Source organism: Nuphar pumila, chromosome 3 (genome assembly GCF_984573655.1).
Source record: "Nuphar pumila chromosome 3, dmNupPumi1.hap1.1, whole genome shotgun sequence".
In the NCBI taxonomy this organism is placed as follows: domain Eukaryota; kingdom Viridiplantae; phylum Streptophyta; class Magnoliopsida; order Nymphaeales; family Nymphaeaceae; genus Nuphar; species Nuphar pumila.
In genome coordinates this window covers 44,084,700-44,109,165 of record NC_143251.1, presented here as the reverse complement: position 1 = coordinate 44,109,165, position 24,466 = coordinate 44,084,700, and the positions used below count along the sequence as shown (strand labels likewise).

The window sequence follows — 24,466 nt, the reverse complement described above, 5'->3', positions numbered from 1 at the left end:
AGGACGATGGATCTAGTGTGTCAAATCTAGAGTCCATCTTCAGAGAGGCCTCAGTCCTTTTTCAAGCTTTTCATGAAAACCAATTTCAATTTCAATAGCTTTGATGGTCCCATCTAGCCTGGTGTTAGCCCCAAAGAAAATGCCAGCCTTACGTGTCCTGTCACATATGAGGAGATCTCTAAAACTGTGTTCGAGTTTTGATGGTTTCTCAGGTAGTTTTTTTTATATCTTTTTAGTACATTTTGGCTAAGGTTATCCGTCTGTCAAACGAAAAATCATTATTAGCATTAATTCCACACATATTATCCTTATTCCCAAAGAGGAAGGAACATACTGTCTTTGGAAATTTTAACCAATTAGCTTGTGTAATTTTATTTATAAATTAATTACCAAGATAATGGTCAATCAGACACTACAAGAAAACCGTGGATTAGCGACGGCCTATATCCATCGCTAAGCCGTCACTAAATTGTTTAGCGACGGCTTAGCGATGGATATAGGCCATCGTGAATTTTTGCTCGCTAATTAGCGGAAAAACTTATTTGTTGTTAATTCCGTCGCTAATTTGAGACAGATTAGCGACGGACATTATCTGTCGCTAAATTTAAAAAAAAAAAAATTTGATCCCTGTCGGGCGGTATTCCGGCAGCACTAAGCCGGACTATACCGCACCCGACAGGCATTGCATGCACAGAACGATCGCTTTGCCTCATCGTCGGACTTGTATCGTCCTCCGTGAACCGGTGCTCTCCGGCATCGCCGTCCTCCGTGAACCGGCGTCATTCAAGAATATATGAGATTTTCATGAATTTAAGGCCATAATTTCAACGGTGACAATTTTGCCATTAGAAACACCATTTTAGAAAGCCATTTTTTTGAAAAAAATGCAATTTTAAAGTATTAGTAGCACAAAAAAATGTTTTTGCCAAAATTTTATATTATTTATATGTTTTACTATTCATATATCAGCAATATTTCTGAGTATGGTTTGAATTAAGCTACATGAACAACATTTTCAAAAAATATGCTACTCTGTTTTGGATGCTAATTAATTTAAGTTTTATTTAAACATTTTATTTTTCAGATCCATTGTAGTGGCTGCTCCAAGTCTACTTCATTACAATTTCGAGTTGCATGGCAAACTACATTCGCACATGTGCTTTTGGTGCATGTGTGTCTGTGCATGCATGTATTTATGAACACATTTGCTATGTCACAAGGACACGGCTAAGGCTAATAGGATACTAGACACGCTATTTTTGTGCAATTTTCTATTAAGAATAGTATACAAGGGAACATGACACAAGGTCACGTTGAAGTGTCCCGGTGACAAAGCACTTCATGAGTGCACAATAATGCGGTTGTTTTTTTCTCATGAACCTTGGAATAGTGCCTCAGATAAAGCTAAGTAACAACAGTGGCAGACCTAACAGACTCAATTGGCATGTTTTCTGCAAATCTATCCACCTCCAAAGAGATGTTTATGGAACACTCCAACATTTTAGGGCCCAACATAAGATGCCAAGTTCTTTAGTAGTGGCAGATGTGTATGTCACTCCTAGTCTTTTTTACACCAACTCGGAGCTGCTCATCGTTTATCTCATCTCTAATGTGTGCGCTAACAATCACATGTAAGCACTCCATGGCCCCACAGCAACGAGCACGATGGACGGTCAGCGCACTTTAGCTCGGGTTTAACACTAAATGGGTATAAAATCAAATACATAAATCACATCTGTACGGTCAAAATTTAAAAATAAAATGAAAAACCCTGAAAACTAATTTAGCATGTATCATTTAGCACCTACCCATATATATATATATATATATATATATATATATATATATATATATATATATATATATATATGAAAAAGTGGTAGTTGCCTGATCACTTTTGTTCCTGACCAAAACAGACGCAGGATGGATGCTCAGTGGAAAAAACTTGCACCTTTAGCTGCTAAAGGTTCCAAACTTTTAGCAATGACTTTTGTCACCAAGCGAGACTTTTAGCTAAAGGTACCAGACCTTTAGCAATGACTTTTTTGTCGCCACTAAAGGTGTTTCAAAGGCATTTTTTGGTTGAGCGTCTATCGAGCCATTTTGGTCAGAAACGAAAGTAGTCAGGCAGCTACCACTCACTATATATAGAGAGAATAAGGGGTAGGTGTCTGACGCTTTTTTGTGCTTACCAGCTTTGAAAAGATTGTTTTATTTTTTTCTAAAATCTAACCATACATCTACGTGCTTGATTTTATCTGAATCTACTTTTGTTAGGTTTTTATAAGATTAAAAAATCAACAGTTTTTTAAAAATAATCAATGCTTAAAAAATCATTTTTTTTTAAAAAAACATGATCCCAAGTATAATTTTCTAGTAATTCCATCATGAAGAACACATTTGCAGGGTCAGAACTTTTAAAAACAACCTGAAAACCCTGGTCTAAGATATCGGTAGGCATAAAAAGGGTCAGACACCTACCTTTTTCCTATGTAGATATATATAGATCTTCTCTTACGTGCATACAGCGAAATCACACGCCAGATTTAGGTAGGCCCCACAACAACAAAACGTGGGCTCCACTCAAAATTCTGTCATTTAATTGGCTGTGCACAAAAGTTAAAAACAGATCTGTGGATCCCAGTTTGTTTTGAAACAAACTACTGGCCTCCAAAGCATGTTTTGAAACAAACTACGATTCAGCCGATCTTTAAGCCCATCTTCTATGTAGGTACAGCCAATCACATGTCAGCATTATATGGGTCCCACAGAAAACAGAGGAGAGCATACTAGGTCCAAGGGCCTTGGACACTAAACTTTCTTTTAGAAAATAACCTGATCTTACACTGAAGCTAAAACTAATGCTTGTACGAGACCGTAACAGTGTAATGTGCTGGGCAGAAAAAAGAGAATTAGCAGCAGTCACGACTGCAACTAATTCCCGTTTTAACTTAAAAAAAATTACCATCACTCGTCGGCACACGATCAGCCACAGAAAAGCGTCCGATAACAGTGGACAATTTGCTCGTCCACTGTTACGGTCTTCTCTCTCTTTATATATATATATATATATATATATATATATATAGTTGATTCTCAAATTCTCTAACCTGTATCAACATGGTCCACATCTAGACTATTATGCCACCAAGTACCTTGTTTTCATTTACCTTTCCAAAAAAAAGTACCCTGTTTTCATGTCTACGTTTGTATTGATAAGCTAGAAAATGGGCAACCATATATGATGCTTCAAGTGGCGACCACAGCTGGGCAGGACTTTTCAACACAGCAGGTCTCTCGACCCAAATCAGTTTTTAGTGTAATAAGCAAGGTTCTATTGACACTCCTTTGCACAAGATGATGCCTAGGCCCCAGGGCATGGGTCCTAGCCTCGGAGGCACGACGACTGTAGGTATGGCAGGTTAAGTCAGTGCGATCAGGTCTTTGTGTCGTACGTGTGTGATTCTTTCCTGTTATAAATTTACAAAAAAAAAACTAATCCCAGCACTAGGTCTGTACTCACTTGCACAATCTTTTATAATTTCTTTGACCAAGAGCCATTAATTGTGCGCTCATAACATGGGTTGGGTCAGAACTCACACCTCATAATGAAAACAAAGTTTCTCTGCCCATAGAGATCCATACGCAATAAAAGACTTTCTGGGCTTCTTTGATTGTTTTCCAGTTTTCCACGTTCTCTTTTCCTCAAAAGGAAGAAAAAGAAAAACATATAGTGAGGTTTTGGAACGCATGTATGCAGTTCTTGACAGCATCAAGCCAGAAATTTTAGTATGTTGATGAAAAAGAACAAACTAATTAAGCTTAGACTCATCCAAGAAAAATATGGAATATAATTAAGGCTCAATTACATGTATCTATTATTTCGTATTCTCTATCATCATCACTATGATATTAATCTCAGGGTATCTAATGACTTCCTCTGACAAAATGTTTCCCTCAAAGGGTAAGGTGCAAAGGAGGGGTATAAGTTTCTTACACAGTTATTGAATGGTATGCCCCAACTCACCCAAATCTTACAAGAGGAATATAGTTTTATACATGGGAAATGCTCAATCAGTTGGCACATGGAGTTCCTTGAACCATGTGCCACTAGGGTTGCACCTATGCCTTTGACTTGGTGGGGTAATCTAAGGAGTTGTCTAATTGGGACTGATCTCCATTTTAAAGGCCATGCCAAAGAGCTTAAGTATCCCAAAGGTGACAAGCATGGCAGCCCAACCTCCAACCACAACCCTAACAGTTGATTTCCAAACGGGTGACCCACCCAGTACTGCACCAGCCCAACCGAACAGAGCCAGAGCCATGGTCGAGACGCCAGAGACCACACCGATCCTGACCCATTGCTGCGAGATAAACGTGCCAGCCAGCAGCGGCAACATCGCACCGATGCCGAATGCCAGTGCGGATGCCCCGGCCGCCTGCAACGGGCTCGGCAGCTTCTCCTTCTCCTTCTCCTCCTCCGATGACTCAACATCGGCGTATCTCTTCTCCCTTTCCCTCTGAGCAAGCTCGATATCAACCTGGACATACACAGAGACAAACTCTCCTATGGCCATGCTGAGTGCACCGGCGACCAGCCCGGCGAGGCCAGAGACGACCATGGCCTTGTCTGATTGGTTAACTGCACCAACACCGAGCATGAGGGAAGCAACTGAGACAAGGCCATCGTTGGCACCGAGCACAGCGGCTCGGAGCCATTGTGCACGTTGCGAGTAGTCGAAAGGTTCGGTTTTAGACTGGACATTGGTCGGAGGCGTGGCATTCGCCGCTTCTGGTGTGGTAACTACATGGACCACGGGATTGAGTTGAAGGCAAGAAGGTTGGCAAGAGGCCATTTGAGAGAGAGAAAGAGAGAGGGGTTGGCAGATGAGTGTGGAAAGCACGCGCCCAACTGCACCAATTTATAGACAAAATAACGTTGGTGGCCTGCTTCCACGATTTCGTTGATTTACTTATCCCCCAACTTGGCTGTCAAGCTGCCCCCTCAAAGCCATCGGATTTTGAGAGTCAACCAACTTAAGTCAGAATTTTATATCAAATTAGACAAACAGATGTCATGTATAAACTTTTTTTAAAGGACAATATGCAGTGAGAGAGAGAAGGGAAGTCGTGTACCCATACGTACTGCTACCAAATCGGTTCCACTCATCCCATTTGGCAACGTTATCTTCATACCACTTATTGGTATTTCATTGATGTTTTGATCAGATCGGACTCCATAGATGTGATCTACATAATTCATTTACTGAAGATCGGCATTTAAATCGTAGAAATCGGACTTGTGTGCAGGATTTTTTTTGGCGATTCAAAAATCAATGGTTGAGAAAATATAACATTTTGTGATTAAAAAAAAATCTATCCAAAGTTCGATCCTTATTAAATGGGCCATGATATAAGTCGGATTTGCTTACATCATAAGATTTTCGGATTTGCTTACATCATAAGATCTAAGAAGGGTATGAAGATGGGGTGACATAGGGGATGAGCAGAGCCCAACTAGGTCTGGTACTGGCTGTATATTGTCCAATGGACCCTGAACTGAAAATCACCATTCATCATCAGCTCCTACTTTATGGATCAACACTCAACAGCATCAAAGGGTTGTGATACATGTGTTTTTCAAGACTATCAAGGGAGTGGGCCTTGACACAGCCTAATGACTGGATTCCTATACAAACAAATCAATCTTATCCTTTTATCAAAAATCCTAATTATGCAACTTGGATCAAGGGTGGGTACACTTCTTTCAACCCATTACAAAATGAGTAGCAAGGAGAAACCCTAATTCAAATGATGAAACCTGAGAGAGAATGATGTCCCTTGGTATTGATCGCTCTCAAGCAGTTAAATTGGTTTTGGATCCAATGACATTGAAACTCACCATTGATGGTGAATTTCAATTGTTTGGTACCGGAGGCCAAATCTCTCAAAATTCTTTTAAATAAGAGATTTTAGCATCCTGCCATTGATCTATGGGGATGGACAGTGAATATTGGAAATCACTATCAATGATGATTTTCAGTATCACCTGATCCCATCTCAGTTAAAACCCCTCGGCTGCTCCCCTTGTTGCCCGCCCGGTAGCCTGCTGAGTAGTTATCAAAACTGTAAAATTAAAAAAAAGAGAAACGTAGTGCTTAGTACATAGTTACCGAAAGCGCCTTTACAGGGAAAGCGTGTTGGGGAAACTTGCTTTCTTTATAGGAGAATGGTGCTTCTCATTTTTTTTTTTGTGTGTGTGTTTTAGTAAGGCAAGCTGGGGTTAGGCAGACCCTTACCAGTTATACAACTATACCATTGGTTTTGAACCTGCAACGTCCCAACACAAGGTGACGTGCACTAGCTGCTCTTTCCAAATAAGTGAAGCCCCCACCATTTGTGATTAACAGGTTTTTCACTGGCTTTTCAAAACACAGTTTCTCACTCGCTTTTCCCCTTTTCCTCTTCTTCTTTTTTGTGTATTTTTCGTGTTATTTTGTTTCCGGCTCACTCTTTTTTAAATTCTTTTTCTCCTGATAAACTAAGGGCAGGTCAGATGAAGGGCTGGCTAGCCTTTTTTGATATTTGAAGCCACAGCCTAAGGCCTCAAATGAAAAAAAATATAACACTTATATTTCACATGCTAACTAGGGCCTCAACTTCTCTTGAGCCGCCTGGGATCAGGTGCAATCACATTATACACTTTGATGCCATTGTGCCTGACAGATCAGGTGATGCTGAACATGAGCGTTTTTGCTCACGCGGACATCGTGTTTGGATGAATGCCACCTGGTTTTGTTGACTTTTTGACCTTTTTAAAATGCAAATCGGATGGCCACGATGTCAGCATGAGCCAAAACACTCATATTCAGCATGACCTGATCCGTACCCCTTACAGTGTGCTTCTCTCAAATTCTTTAAAATTGTGCTGCTCATTTTGCTCTCTCTCCCAATGGTTTTTTATTTCTGCAAGTACTATTCACCCTCATAGCATACTTAATTGTGTTTGACTTTTTCTTGTTTATGGTTTTGTTTATGGAGAAGGACCAACTTGATCCACGTGGCATTCATCCAAAATGCAAACAGACGACCACGATGTCCGCATGAGAAAAAACGCTTATGTTCAGCATGACCTGGTCTGCTTCCCTTGATGATGCATTCAGTTATCTTATTGCTTGGTTTGGGGGGTAATTGTGTTCAAGTAACCAATTGTTTAGGCTAGTCTTTGACCTAAACTCTAATCAGATTATTCAGGAGGTGACAATGGATAGGGTTTGACCCCCACCCAACCTGTATCAAACCTTATAGGGTCAGGGTTTGGTCATAAAAACAAGGCCAGAGTCAAAGGATCTGATTAATATATGGAACCGAGTATAGTAAAATTTCATTTCAGACCCAGGCCTGATCCAAGTTCTAACTAAGATCCGTAACTTTTTTAATATAAAAAAGATTAAAAAATATTATTTTTCCAAGTATGATCCTGATCTGGTTCATGTAAACCTTATAGGATCCTGGTATGGTTTTTCTTATAGTAGGTCTGATTAAATTAACTCATATCCAGACCCAGTACTAGCTTCTCAAATCAAAATTGGGTTTGGTCTCAACTAGGAATGCACAACCAACTGAGCTGGCTTGAGCTTGGGATTCGGTAAATGAGCCAAGCTTGAGTTAAGCTCTGAGGCTCAGCTGAGCAAATGAGCCGAGCTTGATTGGCCTACCGACCTTGATAAGGCTCTATAGGCTCAGCTTCACCCTCTCTCTCTCTCACCGAAAAATGGGAGGTAGTGGAGGGCACTCTCTCTCTCACCGGAAAATGAGAGGTGGTGGAGGGCTGTGGAGGTCTCTCTCTCTCTCTAAACGAGAGGAGGGAACTTGGTGGTAGAGGGCGGTGGAGGTCTCTCTCTCTCTCTTTCATTTTTTCACTCTCTCTTTTCCTTTCTTGTTTCGAGAGGATGAGAAAATTCCTTCACCTTTTTTTCCCTTCTCTATCTGTTATTCCCCTCTCTTGATCTACTGATGTAGTCAATTTTGCAGTGATGGTGGCAGCAGCGACAACGGCTATGGTAGAAGGGTTGGTGGTGGCAGCTATGGCGGTGGAGGCAGGCCTATTAAGTGACCTGGTTCTCAGTGAGGGTTTTCTTTCGTCATAAAAAAAAAAAAAGTTAATTCTTTTTAGAACACGTTCTATGACTAATAATTGAGAGGTATATCTGAGTCCAAACTAACCATCCAGACTAACAATCAAAAGTATCAAAAATGAAATTTGTAAACCATTGCAACTAAATTACTCCTCTCACAAGGCAAAGCAGGGGCCCTCTTTGGGTCAAGAGGCTTACCGATGGAGTTTTTACACTGTCGGGACGCTGATGGTAAGTGCAGCAGGCTAAGACTAGCACAGCCAAATCTCAGATTCCAGGTGTGGTTTCTCCATGGAATAAACCGGCAACGAAATGTTAATTGCAAAGTTAGCTCACTTTATGGATTTCTAGTATAGCCATACCCAGCTTGACCTAGAAATGGTCAAAACAAATTCTCTCTTTTGAGTTCTAACTACCGATGAGGGTAGCAAATGCTATTCCTTTAAGAATATCCTTTGGTGCCAAAAAGAAGTTCCAAAAATTTTGAGATTTTTGGTGGGGCAGGGGTGGGGGACAATGTCTCTACCCTTGCCTCATTTCAAAATCTTGCCCTCCATCCCTGCACGGGTTTTAATTTTAACATTCGTCCTGTTTCATGTCTTCCATCCCCGGTCCAAACGGGGAGAGGCGGGGTGGGGCCTGTTTTCCATTGCCATCCCTAAAGAAGGATTGGGGATGGGGCGGGGCAAGGCGGGGATCAAAATGGGAGCGGGGTGGAGGAAAGCGTAAGTCCATCCCCACCTCCATCTCCGCATGGGTTTTGATTTTAGCCTCCATCCTTGCCTTCATGTCCTCCATCCCCGATCCAAACGAGGTGTCCCCCCCCCCCCCCACAAAAAAAAAAAAAACATGCTTTAAATCAACAACTGGCTCTTTTTAATCCTGACAATCAAAAATTAACAATACAAAGTGTGGCATAGCAGTCCCACCTGTCTAGGTCTAGCTCTGGTCAGACTTTTGAGTCTCAATAAGCTCAGACAAGACTTAGGCTATGGCCTGATCACTTGGCCCTTGCCAGACTACATGGGTTTGACTAGGTCATCACTGAACTGGTCACACTAGCTCAAATTACCCATAGGCCAACTTGTTCCTTTGGTAAGTCGGGTTTGACCATAGCCTTTTGACAAGCTAGGATCACATTTGACTAGGGCTTGGGATCTATTTGGTTTTTTTTATTATTATTATGAGAAACCCTTGATGAGAACTAGGTCACTTAATGGGCCCACCCCTCTGTGAGGTAAACCCCGGGTGACGTCACCAACACCCAAGCCCTTATAGAGTCTACCAGTTAAAGACACTTGCACACCCGATGAGAGTCAAACATAGGATGAAGAGGCAACACCTTCTCCCCTCGGGTGACCCGAGCGGGTGTGGTTATTTTCAAAATACAAGCTAGACCATAAATTAATTTTAAACGAAAAATCTTCTTGTTTCTTTTTTTTCTTCTCATTGACTTGCATAATTAAGGATTAAGCGTGCAAAAAAATGAAGTGGGTTGCATGTAGGGATGTCAACGGGTCGGGTTTACCCGAACCCGACCTGGACCAAACCCTATAGGGTCTGGATATGGTGACAAATAAGAAGGCCCGATTAAGACCGGGGTCTAGATCCCAATTAATACATGGACCCAGGTATAGTTTATGAAATTTTATACCAGACTCGAGCCTGACCCGAGTTTCAATTAAGACCCACAATTTTTCAATGTAAAAATGATAAAAAAAATATTAATTTACAGGGTATGGTCCGGGTCTGATTCATGTAGTTCTTATCGGATCCGGGTATGGTTTCTCTTATAGTAGACCTGATTAGACCCTAGGTCCAGAGCTTATACCATACCTGAAAATATGTTTCAAGTATGGTTTCATCTTAGTCCAAACCAAACCTAACCCATTGACACCCCTAGTTGCATGTACCTTCATAACATGCGCTTCTATGAATTTGTCACCAAAAATGTTAACTAACAATTTAGTGACAATCACCATTGGGGGGGGGGGGGGGGGGGGCTTCGATTGTTTGGTAGTAGCAGCTAGTGCACGTCTTCTTGTGTTGGGATGTTGCAAGTTCAAATTCCATGGTATCATTGTATAACTGGTAGGGGTTGTCTGCTTAAACCCGGCTTGCCTTTAAAAAAAACAATAATAATAATTTAGTGACAATCACCATCATTGAATTTTGTCATCCTCATAGTGCTTGTTTGGTAACTTGACAGTTTGCATGTCTCGTAGAAACTCATGCAAAGTCTACCCATCAATTAGTAGCCCAAAGTTATCTATAGTAATGTTTCAAGGTACTTAACTAGATAAGTTGCATGTGTATACGGTACAATCGATTGTACCTATAATCTAGTTTGAATCTTGCATCATATATATATAGCATTTATATTTAGCACGATTGATTGCACCTATAATCTAGTTTGAATCTCACGATGTGAATTGTTTTGACACAATCTAGCCACATATAAGTATTCAGCATGCTCAATTTAGTAATCATGTTTTTTTGACAAAAAAAATATTTTTGAGTCCGAAATTTTTGGATCATCAAAAAACCCTGTATACATGTCAAATTTTGGCGATCCAAAAGGCAGTTTCCACTAAACAAAACATGTAGATCACATCTATATTGTATGTGAGTAAAAAAAAAATAAGGATGGTTTATCCCATTTGTTAGGTTACCCGTGACTGTAGCAAATCTTTATATATATATATATATATATATATATATATATATATATATATATATATATATATATATATATATTATTCTTTTTTATTGGGCTACTTAATAGTGATTCCTCCACCCCTACTTGAATGAAAGTTTATTCTTTTTCATGTATTTACTCACCAAGTCGACTCCATAATTAATGTTCGGTCTTGTGCATGTCAAATAGCGAAGGCTTTCAACAAGGCTTTTAAATTAGGTGGGATTTACATTCCCATCATAAGAATCCCTCTTCAACTCAATTCCACACTCTACTAGTGTGTTTGTAAGATTGCACATGTCCATCTTGAACTTTTTGAGAATCCTTCTTGCATAGCCACTTTGAGAGATAAATACTTCATCTTTCATTTGCTTCACTTCAATGCCAAGAAAAATGTGACATCAACCCCATGTCGGACATCTCAAACTCACAAGTCATGCTCTTCTTGAATTCATGAATCATGCTTGAATTATTGCCGATAAAGATGAGATCATCAATATACAAGCACACAATCAAGATGTCACTATTTTCATTCATCTTCTTGTATAGGGCATATTCATAAGGGCACTTTTGAAAACCATTCTCATGAAAATAAGCATCAATCCTTGCATTTCAAGCATGTGGTGTTTATTTCAACCCACATAGTGCTTTCTTCAACTTATAAATTTTATCCTCATGACCTTTCTTTACATAGCTTAATGGTGGCTCAACATAAATTTTCTCTTCAAGAAATTCATTTAAGAAAGTTGATTTCACATTCATTTGAAAAATCTTCCATTTATATTATGTTGCTATATAAATTAACAATCTAGTAGTTTCTAAGTGAGTGGAAGCAAATACCGTCTCATAGTCAATGTTGTGTTTTTGCTTATAGCCCTTTGCAACTAGTCTTGCTTTGTGCTTTACTACCTCATCATTTGCATTCTTCTTTGTCTTATGGACTCACTTCACACTAATAGGTTTATGGTCATGTAGGAGTGTAGTTAACTCCCATGCACCATTCTTCACTATTGATTTGATTTCATCATTCATGTATCTTTTCACTTCTTCTCTTGATTTGCTTCTTCAAAGCTACTAGAGTCACAATCTACAAAAATGCAAAGAAGAGTTAGATGTTTATCAATAAAATCAGTTTCATTATATATCTCATTCAAGTTTCTTGTTCTTTGGGGCCTTTCACTTGAAGTCTCTCCCGATGAAGTGGATGGAGATGAAGGGCTACTTGGATGTGATGATGGAGGGTTATGCATGGGGACTTGTGATGCTCTTTCTTGCTCTTCACTTTCAATTTGGATGTCAACTTCATTAACAACCTCCTTGCTTTTCCAATTTCATGTTTCTTTTTCATTAAACTCAACATTTTTACTTTTAAAAGCTCTCTTTGTTAAGGGGTTATACAACTTATAGCCCATAGTGTGCTCTTCATAACCAATAAAAATACATTTTTTACTCTTATCTTCAACTTCGGTCCTTTTTAGTTTAGGGTTCTTAACATAAGCAACACACCTGAAAACTCGTAAATGTGTTCCATGCTTCTTTTGGTGTTTTGATATCCACACTCTTTGTTGGATATCTATTTAGAAGATATATCGCTTTAGCCCAAAACTCATTAGGCAAACTTTTTTCTTTCACCATGCTTCTAGTCATGTCAATGATGGTTATATTCTTCCTTTTTGCGATGTCATTTTGTTGAGGAGTGTAAGTAGTCACTTGTTGCCAAATTCCATGACCCTTGAAATATTCTTGAAATGCATTTAATGTGTACTCACTACCTCTATCAAATCTCAACACCTTGATTTGGTAGCCACTTTTCTTTTCTACTAATGCTTTAAACTCTTTAAATACTTCAAACACATTAGACTTCTCTTTTAAGAAATACACTCATGTCTTTCTATTATAATCATCAATAAAAGTGAGAAAGTATTTATTTTTACCATGTGACATAGGCTCTACTGGTCCACATACATCGGTGTGCACAAGTTGCAATGGCCTTCTAGCTCTCCACATGCCTCTTCTTGTAAAATTCTTTCTATGTTGCTTTCTAAGAATGCAACCTTCACAAATTTTATGTGGATGATCAATCATTGGAAGCCCCTTCACCATATTCAACCTTGTCAATGTCTTCAAGCCACCAAAATTAAGATGCCCATATCGCAAATGCCACAACTATGACTTATCATTAACAGTAGTCTTGAGACAATTAGCCATATCATTTCGAATGTTCAAGGTAAACATACCGTTCTTTATCATGGTTACACTTGTAATCAACTTGTTCATTTGGTCTCTTATGAAAAGTGCAAGATCCTTCATGTGTATGTCATAACCCTTTTCTAAGAGTTGCCCTAAACTCAAAATGTTACACTTCATATCGAGAACATAATAGACATCATGAATGTATTCTCAACTTTTGTTCTTCAATTGAATGGGAATCTTACCTTTGTCTTTCACTAGTTTTTGAGAGTGATCTCCAAAAGTGACATTGTCTTTGATGGCTTCATTGAACTCCACAAACATCTCTTTGTTGCCACACATGTGGTTGCTTGCAACAGTGTCCAAATAGCATGCATGTGATGCACCTTCGGCTCCATTATATGCTAGAAAATGTGTACTCTTCACTTTATCTTCTTTCTTTTTAACATAGTTTGCTTGAGCATCAACTTCATTACCCAATTTTGCTCTACACTCATAGCTATAGTGTTCATACTTCTTGCAATTAAAACATTGCACATTCTTTTTATCATAACCTTGTCTATTTAAATTGCTTCTTTCATGTCCTCTTGATGTATTGAAGCTTTGATTTTGATACTTGTCATTGTAAGCATTGTCTCTACCACCTCTTCCTCTTGATCCATATCATCTTCCTCTTTGGCCTCTTGAAGAACTTTCTTATTTTTTATCTTTCAAAAAAAGTTTAGTTTGACATGCATGCTCCAATAAGACACTTGGCTTCTTGTTCATTCTTTGCATGCGAACTTGTAAGGAACCCATTAATTGATTCACCGTCACAGATTCCAAATTCTTAGATTCTTCAATGACAATCAGAACATGCTCAAGCTTGAAAGTAAAGGAATGAAGAATCTTCTCTACTACACGGACATCTTCAATCTTTTCATCATTCCTCTTTAATTGATTTTCAATTACTTGAACTCTTAAAAAATAGTTAGAAATGGATTCAGAATCATTCATGTGCAAAGTTTCAAATTCAGCCTTCAACATTCGCAACTAAATCGTCATGACTTTCTTAATACCCATGTATGTGTTTTTCAAGATTGACCATGTTTATTTTAATGATGATGCATTGACAATCTTATCAAAATTTGACTCATCTAAGGCTTGGTATATCAAATACAATGTTCTTTTGTTTCTCTTTCTTGAATCCTAGAAAGTATCCTTCTCATTTTGGTTTAAAGTAGCCTCTCTTTCAGAACCTTTCTCTACAATCTCCCACAACTCTTGTGAAGCCAATAAAATATTCATTTGAATACTACACTTGTCATAATTCTTCTTAGATAATATAAGCACTTGAAAGTTAAGCATATTGGTCCTTCCATTTTCACACAACTACACTTTTCATAAGCAAATCACGTATAAACAACACAAGTTCTGATAGCAAATTTGTGAGCCTAAATGAGATGCACAAGAAAGAAGAGCAATGCATAAGATAGCTCAAATCACATACATAAACTCAAGTCACATTTTATTATATAATAAACTCATACATCAAACACAAATATGCATGGTCTCTCAATACATAAATAACTAACAAGTAAATACATAAACAAGGAAGCATAAAAATAGCTTATCTTAAGAAACCCCTTCCTAAACCACCATTACAATGGTCCTTTCTTCAAAATTTCATGCTTCAACAAACAACTCACGTTTTTCCTTTAATAGTCTTTCAAAATGCATCTTCTATGCTTGAAATAGAGCTCCCAAGGTGGGTAGGTCTGTTAGGAAAGTTTTAAATTATTAATGGTTACTACCAAAAGTGTTTTGAAAAGTTTAGTCCCATATCTAAGAGAGAAAAGTTTTTCAAGAGGTTTAAATAGAGAGTTTATAATTTATTCTTTACTTTGGTAAGCCTTGAGTATTTAGGTGGATTGCGGACGTTGCTGCGCATCGTGCAGCAATGGACGCGTCGTTCGCGCACACGCGCGCGCGTGCGCGCGTGCGTGCGCAAGGGCGCTTGAGGCGCAATGTGGCGTTTTGATGGCGCACTTTGCACGCTCACAGCGGTGCGAGGTGCATATGAGGCGCAAATATCCATTTTGATTTTTCGGTTTTGAGACATCTGGCCGTTTGAAAGGTTTTAATAGCATTTATATTGAGTTTAAGGCGCTTTGTGACTGTTGGACGGTTTTGGAGGCCTTTGATTGACAGTCAAAGGTGGGTGACCGTTCAGGTACCTTTCATCATATTTTCAAACTGTCAGATTTATGGCCTTTAATCTCATTTATCGCAAAACGTTTTGGCCTCTCTAAAAGGTTATAAATATCTTCTATTTTCGTCTTTTGGATATCAGAATTTCTGACTCTCCAGTTTTCTCTTTTCTTTCTTCTCGGTTTGGCTTGCAGAGTTCATGTGTGGGAGAGGTCATCTGTTCTTGCGAAGCAGTGACTCTCTTGAGGTTCAAGCCTAGTTGTATCCTGGGAACTCAGTCGTAACAAAACCCTTTTTCGCATCTTCGGAATTTCCGGAGTGGGGCGATTGAAGTTCTAAAGATAGCGATCTTAAGAACGTGCTTCTAGGCTTGAATTCTCTTTTCTGAAATCCTGTTTTCACTAGGTTGGTATAACAATTTTAGAACTTCAATTATGGCCTCTGGTTCGACATCCAACTCCATCAATCTGCTTAGCCGTGACCTTGAAAAACTTGATTGATTTGATGGGTCAAACTTCAAGCGGTGGCAATCAAAGGTATCTTTCTTGCTGTCCGAACTGCATATCGACTATGTCCTCAAAAAGTCTTGTCCCACTGTCGTTGCTGGAGAAGTTGAGACAGAAGAACAGAAGAAAGAGCGAGAGAAGTGGCATACTGACAACTACAGATGCAAAGGGCATATCCTGAACACTTTAGCCGATTGACTCTTTGACCTGTATTCACCATTGCAGTCGGCTGGAGAGTTGTGGAATGCTCTCAAGATCAAGTACAATGCAGAAGATGCTGGTAACAAAAGGTTTATAGTAGATCAGTATGTTAATTTTTCTATTGTTGATGATAAGCCTATACTTGCTCAAATTCATGAGATGCAAATACTGGCTTATAAGATCAAAGGAGAAGGTATGTATCTTGATGATGACTTCCAAGTTGCTGTCATCATTGGGAAGCTGCCGGATTCCTGGAAAGAATATAGGAATCACCTAAAACATAAAAATGAGAAAATCACTTTAGATGGCCTTCTTAAGGACATCCGAATTGAGGAAGAGACTCGTCTTCGTGACAAAAAGAATTCGAGTCCTAAAGAAGGTTATCCTAAAGTGAATTTTGTTAGTAACAAGGGTGGCAAAATCATGAAAACCCAGAAAATCAAAAAGAATTTTGTGAAAGGGAAAAAGTCAACTGATAAAAAGAAAATTAGTTGCTATGTTTGTGGCAAGTTTGGCCATTTTGCTAGAGAATGCAGAGAACGGAAGAGGACTGGTCCTAAGTCAAATGAGTCAGAGGAGAGGCTTGTTGTTGTAATCTCTGAAACCTTTATGGTGACTGCAAATAAGGACTGGTACCTGGATACTGGAAGCATTGTTCATGTGGCAAACGACAGGAACTTGTTCAAGTCGTATGAAGTAGTAGGGGAGGGATGCAATCTCTTTATGGGAAACTCTTCCTCAACTAAAGTGCTGGGAAAAGGGAGTGTGGAAATTAAGTTCACCTCCGGGAAAGTCCTAACACTTGAGAATGTCCACTATGCTCCAGAAGTTCGGAAAAATTTAATCTCTGCAGATCTCCTGTCACGAAATGGTTTTAAGATTGTTATTGAGTCTGGGATTGTAACTGTGACCAAAGGGAAAATATTTGTAGGAAAAGGGTTTGCCACTGGTGGTATGTTCAAGATGAGCATAAATGAAGCTACTACTTCTGTTTATATGGTTGACTCTTATTTTCTTTGGCATTCAAGATTAGGACATATAAATTCTCGTTGCATTCATAATATGAATAACTTTGGTCTTCTTCCGTGTCATGTGAAAATAGAACATAAACATAAGTGTGAGACATGCATTCAAACTAAGCTAACTAAACTCCCGTTTCCTAGTGTAGAAAAGAATTATAAATTGCTTGAATTAGTGCATTCTGATGTGTGTACGATGGATAATGTTTTGAGTCATGGTGGCAATAGGTACTTTATTACCTTTATAGATGATTACTCAAAATTTTGTTATGTGTATTTGTTGAAACATAAATCTGAAGCATTTTCCAAATTTCTTCTTTATCCAGCTGAAGTACAAAATAGGTTTAAAACAAAGATTGTACATTTAAGAACAGATAGAGGAGGTGAATACTTAGGTGGAGAATTTGATAAATTCTGTGAAGATAATGGTATTATCCATCAAACGTCAGCTCCTAGAACTCCTGAACAGAATGGAGTAGCAGAAAGGAAAAATAGAACACTTGTAGAAATGATGAATGCTATGCTTCTTAATACGGGTTTGCATTCCAACTTATGGGGAGAAGCTATACTTTCTGCTTGTTATATTCTTAATCGAGTTCCTTATTCCAAATCTGATAAATCACCTTATGAATTGTGTTTTGGTAAGAAACCTAATCTTAGTTATTTTCGTGTTTGGGGTTGTTTAGCATATGTTAAAATTCTAGAAAATAAAAGGAAGAAGGTTGGACCTAAAGCATTTAAATGTGCATTTGTTGGGTATGCTGAACATAGTAAAGCATATAGATTTTTGGACATTGTTAATGATGTTATTGTAGAATCTAGAGATGCATCTTTCATAAAACATAAAAATGCATTTGATTCTCTTCTTGATGGCAGCCGAATTATAGTAGATGAACTTCCTGTAAATGACATGATTGAATATTCTAATGAATGTGTTGATGAACCAGAAACTGAAGTTAGACTCAGTAAACGCATTAGAAAACCAACTAATTTTGGTTCTGACTTTTATACATTTCTAATTAAGAATGATCCTGTGTCTTTTCAAGAGGCTATGTCTTCTCAAGATGCTGCCTTTTGGAGAGAAGCTATTAATGATGAAATAGAATCAATTATGTCTAATAATGTTTGGAAATTAGTGGATTTACCTGTTGGTTGCAAAACTATTGGCTGCAAATGGATTTTCAAAAAGAAATTAAAAGTTGATGGTACAATCGATAAATTTAAAGCACGTTTGGTTGCAAAAGGCTTTAAACAAAAAGAAGGTATTGATTATTTTGATACTTTTGCTCCTGTAACTAGAATATCTACTATTAGAATTCTGATTGTCATGGCTGCCATATATAAGCTTCAAATCCATCAAATGGACGTGAAAACGGCCTTTTTGAATGGAGAATTAGATGAAGAGATATATATGGAGCAACCTGAAGGTTTTGTAGTGCTAGGGCAAGAGCGCAAAGTTTGCAAACTTGAGAAATCCTTATATGGATTAAAGCAAGCCCCTAAGCAATGGCATGAAAAATTTGATAGTTCTCTGGTGCATAATGGTTTTAAAATTCATGATGCGGACAAATGTATCTACAGTAAAGTAGATAGTGGCTCAATTATTATTATTTGTTTATATGTTGATGATATGCTTATTTTGGGTAATGATAGTGAATGCATAAATCAAACAAAAAGATTTTTATCTTCCTTGTTTTGTATGAAAGACTTGGGTGTTGCAGATGTTATTTTAGGAATCAAAATAATAAGAAATAAAAATGGCATCATATTATGTCAATCACACTATATTGAGAAAATTCTTACAAAGTATGGATATCTTAATAGTTCATCAGCATGCACCCCATATGATCCAAATATGAAATTGACTCCTAATGATGGTGCTAGTGTTCAACAATTAAAATATGCCAGTGTTGTAGGTAGCCTTATGTATGCAATGAACTGCACAAGGCCTGACATTGCCTATGCAATGAGTAAAGTGTGTAGATACACTAATAATCCTGGTCATCAACACTGGAATGCAGTGAACAGGATTCTTAGATATCTAAAGCATACTTTAGACTATGGAATTCACTATACCGAGTTTCCTGCTGTTATTGAAGGGTATAGTGATGCAAGTTGGAATACTGACTTTGAAGATTCAAAGTCTATGAGTGGTTGGGTTTTTACCCTTGGAGGAGGAGCAGTTGCATGGGGGTCTAAGAAACAGACCTGTATAACTCATTCTACAATGGAATCTGAGTTTATTGCTTTGGCATCTGCTTGTAGAGAAGCTGAATGGCTTAAGAATATGCTAGTGGATATTCCACTAGGTGAGAAGCCTATACCTGCTATTTCAATGTTTTGTGATAGCCAATCAGCTCTATGTAAAGCAGGTAATATGAAATACAATGGGAAGTCTAGACATATTAGTCTAAGACACAGTTTTATAAGACAAATGATTGATGACAATATTATTTCATTGAAATATGTGAAGTCATGTCAAAATTTGGCAGACCCATTTACGAAAGGCCTTTCGAGAGATGTCATCAATAAAACATCGAGGGGAATGGGAATTAAGCCAATTAAGTCATCACCTAAGGATACCCAACCTAGAGCGTTGGAGATCCCACATGCATAGGTTCAATGGGAAATGAATTGGTGAATGACAGATATTGAGCATATTTATGTAAGCCCATTACTGATGTGTGCTCATGTGTTGTAACTAATATGAGGGTTGAGCTAATAGCTCTTAATGAGTTTGTAGGCCTTAAGGCTAAGGTGTGTGTTACAGTACACCTAGACAAACTCACCTATATGAGTGTAGAAATGTGAGTCGTTTCTTATGAGAATTGGCAATTCTCTAGAGCACTCATGAATCCAGGAAAGCACAAGGCTCTAAATGTGCCAACATGAAATCCACACAATCGAACTTTTGGAAACCGATGTATGATTGAAAACTCCGTTAACAATATAAGGAGCTAAGTTCAAGGTAAGTCCACTTAGCACCTTGGTTAATTTAGGTTTTCTTTCAAATAGTGGGGGTTCAAGTCATGCAGACACTCTCACTAATGCATAGGTTTCTATGCAAGCCAAATATATTTTAAAACTAGTGGGAGATTGTTAGGAAAGTTTTAAATTATTAATGGTTACTACCAAAAGTGTTTTGAAAAGTTTAGTCCCATATCTAAGAGAGAAAAGTTTTTCAAGAGGTTTAAATAGAGAGTTTGTAATCTATTCTTTACTTTGGTAAGCCTTGAGTATTTAGGTGGATTGCGGACGTTGCTGCGCATCGTGCAGCAACGGACGCGCCGTTCGCTCACACGCGCGCGCGCGCGTGCATGCGCAAGGGCGCTTGAGGCGCAATGTGGCGTTTTGATGGCGCACTTTGCACTTCGCAGCAGTGCGAGGTGCATATGAGGCGCAAATATCCATTTTGATTTTTCAGTTTTGAGACATCTGGCCGTTTGAAAGGTTTTAATAGCATTTATATTGAGTTTAAGGCGCTTTGTGACTGTTGGACGGTTTTGGAGGCCTTTGATTGACAGTCAAAGGTGGGTGACCGTTCAGGTACCTTTCATCATATTTTCAAACTGTCAGATTTATGGCCTTTAATCTCATTTATCGCAAAACGTTTTGGCCTCTCTAAAAGGTTATAAATATCTTCTATTTTCGTCTTTTGGATATCAGAATTTCTGACTCTCCAGTTTTCTCCTTTCTTTCTTCTAGGTTTGGCTTGCAGAGTTCATGTGTGGGAGAGGTCATTTGTTCTTGCGAAGCAGTGACTCTCTTGAGGTTCAAGCCTAGTTGTATCCTGGGAACTCAGTCGTAACAAAACCTTTTTTCGCATCTTCGGAATTTCCGGAGTGGGGCGATTGAAGTTCTAAAGATAGCGATCTTAAGAACGTGCCTCTAGGCTTGAATTCTCTTTTCTGAAATCCTGTTTTCACTAGGTTGGTATAACAAGGTCATCTCCCACTATTTACCCTTTCTTCTCTTCTCTTTTTCTCTCTTCTGCACCCTCTTTTTTATACACATTAAGAATCATAAGAATTTTACTTCAAAAAAAACTATCTTCAAAAGAAAAACCCATGACAATTTTAAATATAACATGTATGTCCCTTATAAGCCAAATGACCAAAATACCCTTAAATTAAGTTTAATTTCTAACAAAGGCCACATGCAGCCACTTATAGAAAAATGTCCTTCACAAACGTATAATCCGAGAATAAATGAAGAGATGATTCTTCATAGTTAGGGCATAGTAAGCATTGGGTGGGTACCAATGGGGGCTCCGCTTGTATGGCAGGAGCAATTAGTGCACATCACCTTCTGTTGGGACGTTGCAAGTTTGGACCTCAAATGGTATAGTAACTGGTAGGGTTCTACCTAGCCCCAGCTTTCTATTTGGGAGATTTTTCATTACTAATGTCTTGCATTTGAATAACTTAGCTGCTTATGTCACATGGGCACTTAGCATGTGTGTCTCATGTTGATACAACAGGCTGAAATGAACACAACATCAAGCACCCCAAGATACTTCATAGACACAGTCAATTTTGTGTTGTACATTCAATATTGTGTCCTTAACTTTTTCTATTTCTTTTTATGATCATGATTCTTATTTTGTATCTACTTATGTGTGCTTTTTTTTTAAATATTGTCATCAGTTGCATTGCATTGCATTTCAACTTTTAACTTAGATCAATTACTTAATATTTGTAATCATAATGATATAGAAACACTGATAAAAATTTATAATTAATATGCTATTCATGTTTTATTATTTTAGATTAAATATGTGTGTATCCATACCCACAGACAAATGATCGTGTCTCTATGCCCTAGTTTCCCAAAACTTGTGTTATGTCTCGTATGTGTATGTGTCTACATGAAATAACTTGTCCCCCACTTTTAGTTTATTTTCTTCATGTCTGGTCCACATGGGTCACTAAATATGTTCTAATTCATAGGGGTGTGTCCCTAATATTGTTGAAGCATTGGAAGAGTTAATTATAGAGGAAAATAGACTTAAGAAAAATGCCTCTAAGAACTAGGACATCGTGTTGGCAATGTCTAGGTGAGGATCCAACACTCATCCTTACAAGCCACCACATTTTTTAAAAACTTTCAATGAAAATGATAACAAAAAAAAATGTCCTTTTGTAATGAACTAGGACACATAAAATTGTTTTGCCTAAAGAGAAGGAGATATATAAGAAAAAAAAAGAAAAAAAAGTGACTTTTGTAGGACCCTCACATGAGAAGAGTATTTATTTCCTTTTCTTGAAAAAAATTATATTCTATAAGATTTTTTGTATAAAGATTGTATACTTAATAAAATGAAAATATTGTGTAACATCCGATAATTTTTCATAATTTATGATAAATAAGATGATATTTATGTTTCAATTTGGATTTGAATTTTATTTAGAGTTCGAATTTTAATTTAGATTTAATTTCAATATGGATTTGAATTTCAATTTGGATTTTGAAAATAAAATCTATAGAGTGGGGCGTCCCTTTATTTAGAGCCCTCTTAGATCTTGGAGTTCAATATGGGAAGGACTCTATCTAGTCCATGCCAATCCAGGGGGCACCTACTTTCCTAAATCCCCTACTTAGTTTAGTCAAGCTAATTAAATTAGTCTTCTATTTCATTAAGAGGCCTAGTTTGTTAATTGTTTAATCATTTCTTTATTGTAATGTGCTAAAAAAATTACAAAATTCTTTAAACTGTAGTAGTCCTAATTTGGAGACTTCTAGAGGGGGTTTCTTTTTTGGATAAGGAACCTTTGAGAAAGTTATAAAAAAAAAAAAAAGAGAATCTTCCTCTCTCCCACACGCCCCTTAATCTCTCTCTCCTATTCTCTCTCTACCTCTTCTTTCTTCCCTCCTCACGCCCTCTTTGAAGAAGGAGCTGGTAGTGTGGATATGCATACATAAAAAAAGTTATTAGTGAATACAATTTTGAAAGATTTTTTTGGTAGAGTCAATGTTTTTGAGGTAGGTACGCTTTAACTTTATATGTGTGTATGGTGTTAAGATACATGAGTATGTCGTGGTATGATCCCGAATGCATTAAAAAAAAGCATTGGATGGTAAGCTAACGCTGAGCGCTTTAAGGACTTGGTCAGTTAACAACTTGTCTTGGAGTATTAAACTGACCCACACATGGGGAAAGCTTGATCCCAAAGTGCTGTTTCTAGAATCCATTGGACAAGGGGCGACCAAGCATGCTATAACAAGATGCGACAGTGAATTGTCCATTAGAGGAGTGATTCCATCACGGTGCATCAACAGAGCTATTTGATCTAGGGGAGGAGAGTTTGAACATGAACACCATCCATTGATCAAATGCCATAGGATACGGGTTCCTCCAAAGTTGGATTTCCCACCCTGAATGTGGGTTCCAAAAAGAGTGAACTTTTCCTTCCTTGTTGTTAGCCATCCAATATAGAGCTGGGAATAATATCATTTTTGCTTTACTCGTAGGGTCCAAGTTTAAACTACTAATGTATACGCTGAAGGTAAAATATCTTAAGTGTAGTTTGTTTTTTGTACGCTTTCCTTTTCATCAATGAACTGGTAGGTGTCAGCCTAACCCCAACTTGCCTATCTGAGAAAATAGTGGCAGGAAGAGGCTCGAATGCTCCCAAATTTTATTTTAACTGATTAAAAACTTTACTTTTGCAAGCTAGAACAGTCCCCAAAGCCATCCACAGTTACATTAGGGATTTCTTGGCAAGAAAAAACTCTATTTTAATCCCTATAAAACCAAGATATACCATGGACAATATTTTGAATCCGTCTCAATTTTGTAGCGGTTTTATTGTTTTGTTGATTTATCTTTGAAAAGATCACAATAAATTTAAAATATTGTGTTATTTATGATACTTATATATATATATAGGCCGTGTTTGGGCCATGATTTTAAGCTTGGACCCGGCCCGTTATATGCGTGGGCTGGCGTGCGGACTACCGGGCTGGCCCGATGGGCCTAAGTTATTTATTAATTTTTTTAATAATATAAAAATTTTAAAAATTAACTATTACATAGTAACTTGAATAACTATTATTATTTACCTAATTAGTTGCATGAGAACTTGCTATTTGTTAATTGTTACTGTTTACTTACCTAATTTGTTGCACTAATTAGGAATTTGTTGCATGGGAACTTGCTATTCTCTCATTAACCCATAATTTCAGACAAGCATTTATGTATTTTATAATTGGGTCAGGCCGGGCTGGACCCAGCCCACTTCATATTGGCCCGTTGGGCCAATGGACTGGGCTTTGGGCTTCTCTTCCAACCCAAACCCGTTAAAAACCGGGCTGGCCCGATGCCCACCCCTAATTGTATATCACAGTCTTCCCTTTATATCAGTGTTAGAGCTGTCAGCATGGAAATTCAAGTCCGAAGAGTACCCATTAGGGCTGGGAAACGAAACAAGCAGCTTGTGGCTAGGCTAGGTTCAGCATGTCATGAACTCGTTCATGTTTAGTTTGTGTAGCTGGCATGCTGAATCACAAGCAGCTCATTTAGCT

The 24,466-nt window shown here is 38.0% G+C and overlaps 1 pseudogene; it reads right to left on the bottom strand.

Moving 5' to 3' along the window:
• Positions 1-4,160: 4,160 nt before the first annotated feature.
• On the bottom strand, positions 4,161-4,856 carry LOC149842753 (vacuolar iron transporter homolog 1 pseudogene; annotated as a pseudogene).
• Positions 4,857-24,466: the final 19,610 nt, after the last annotated feature.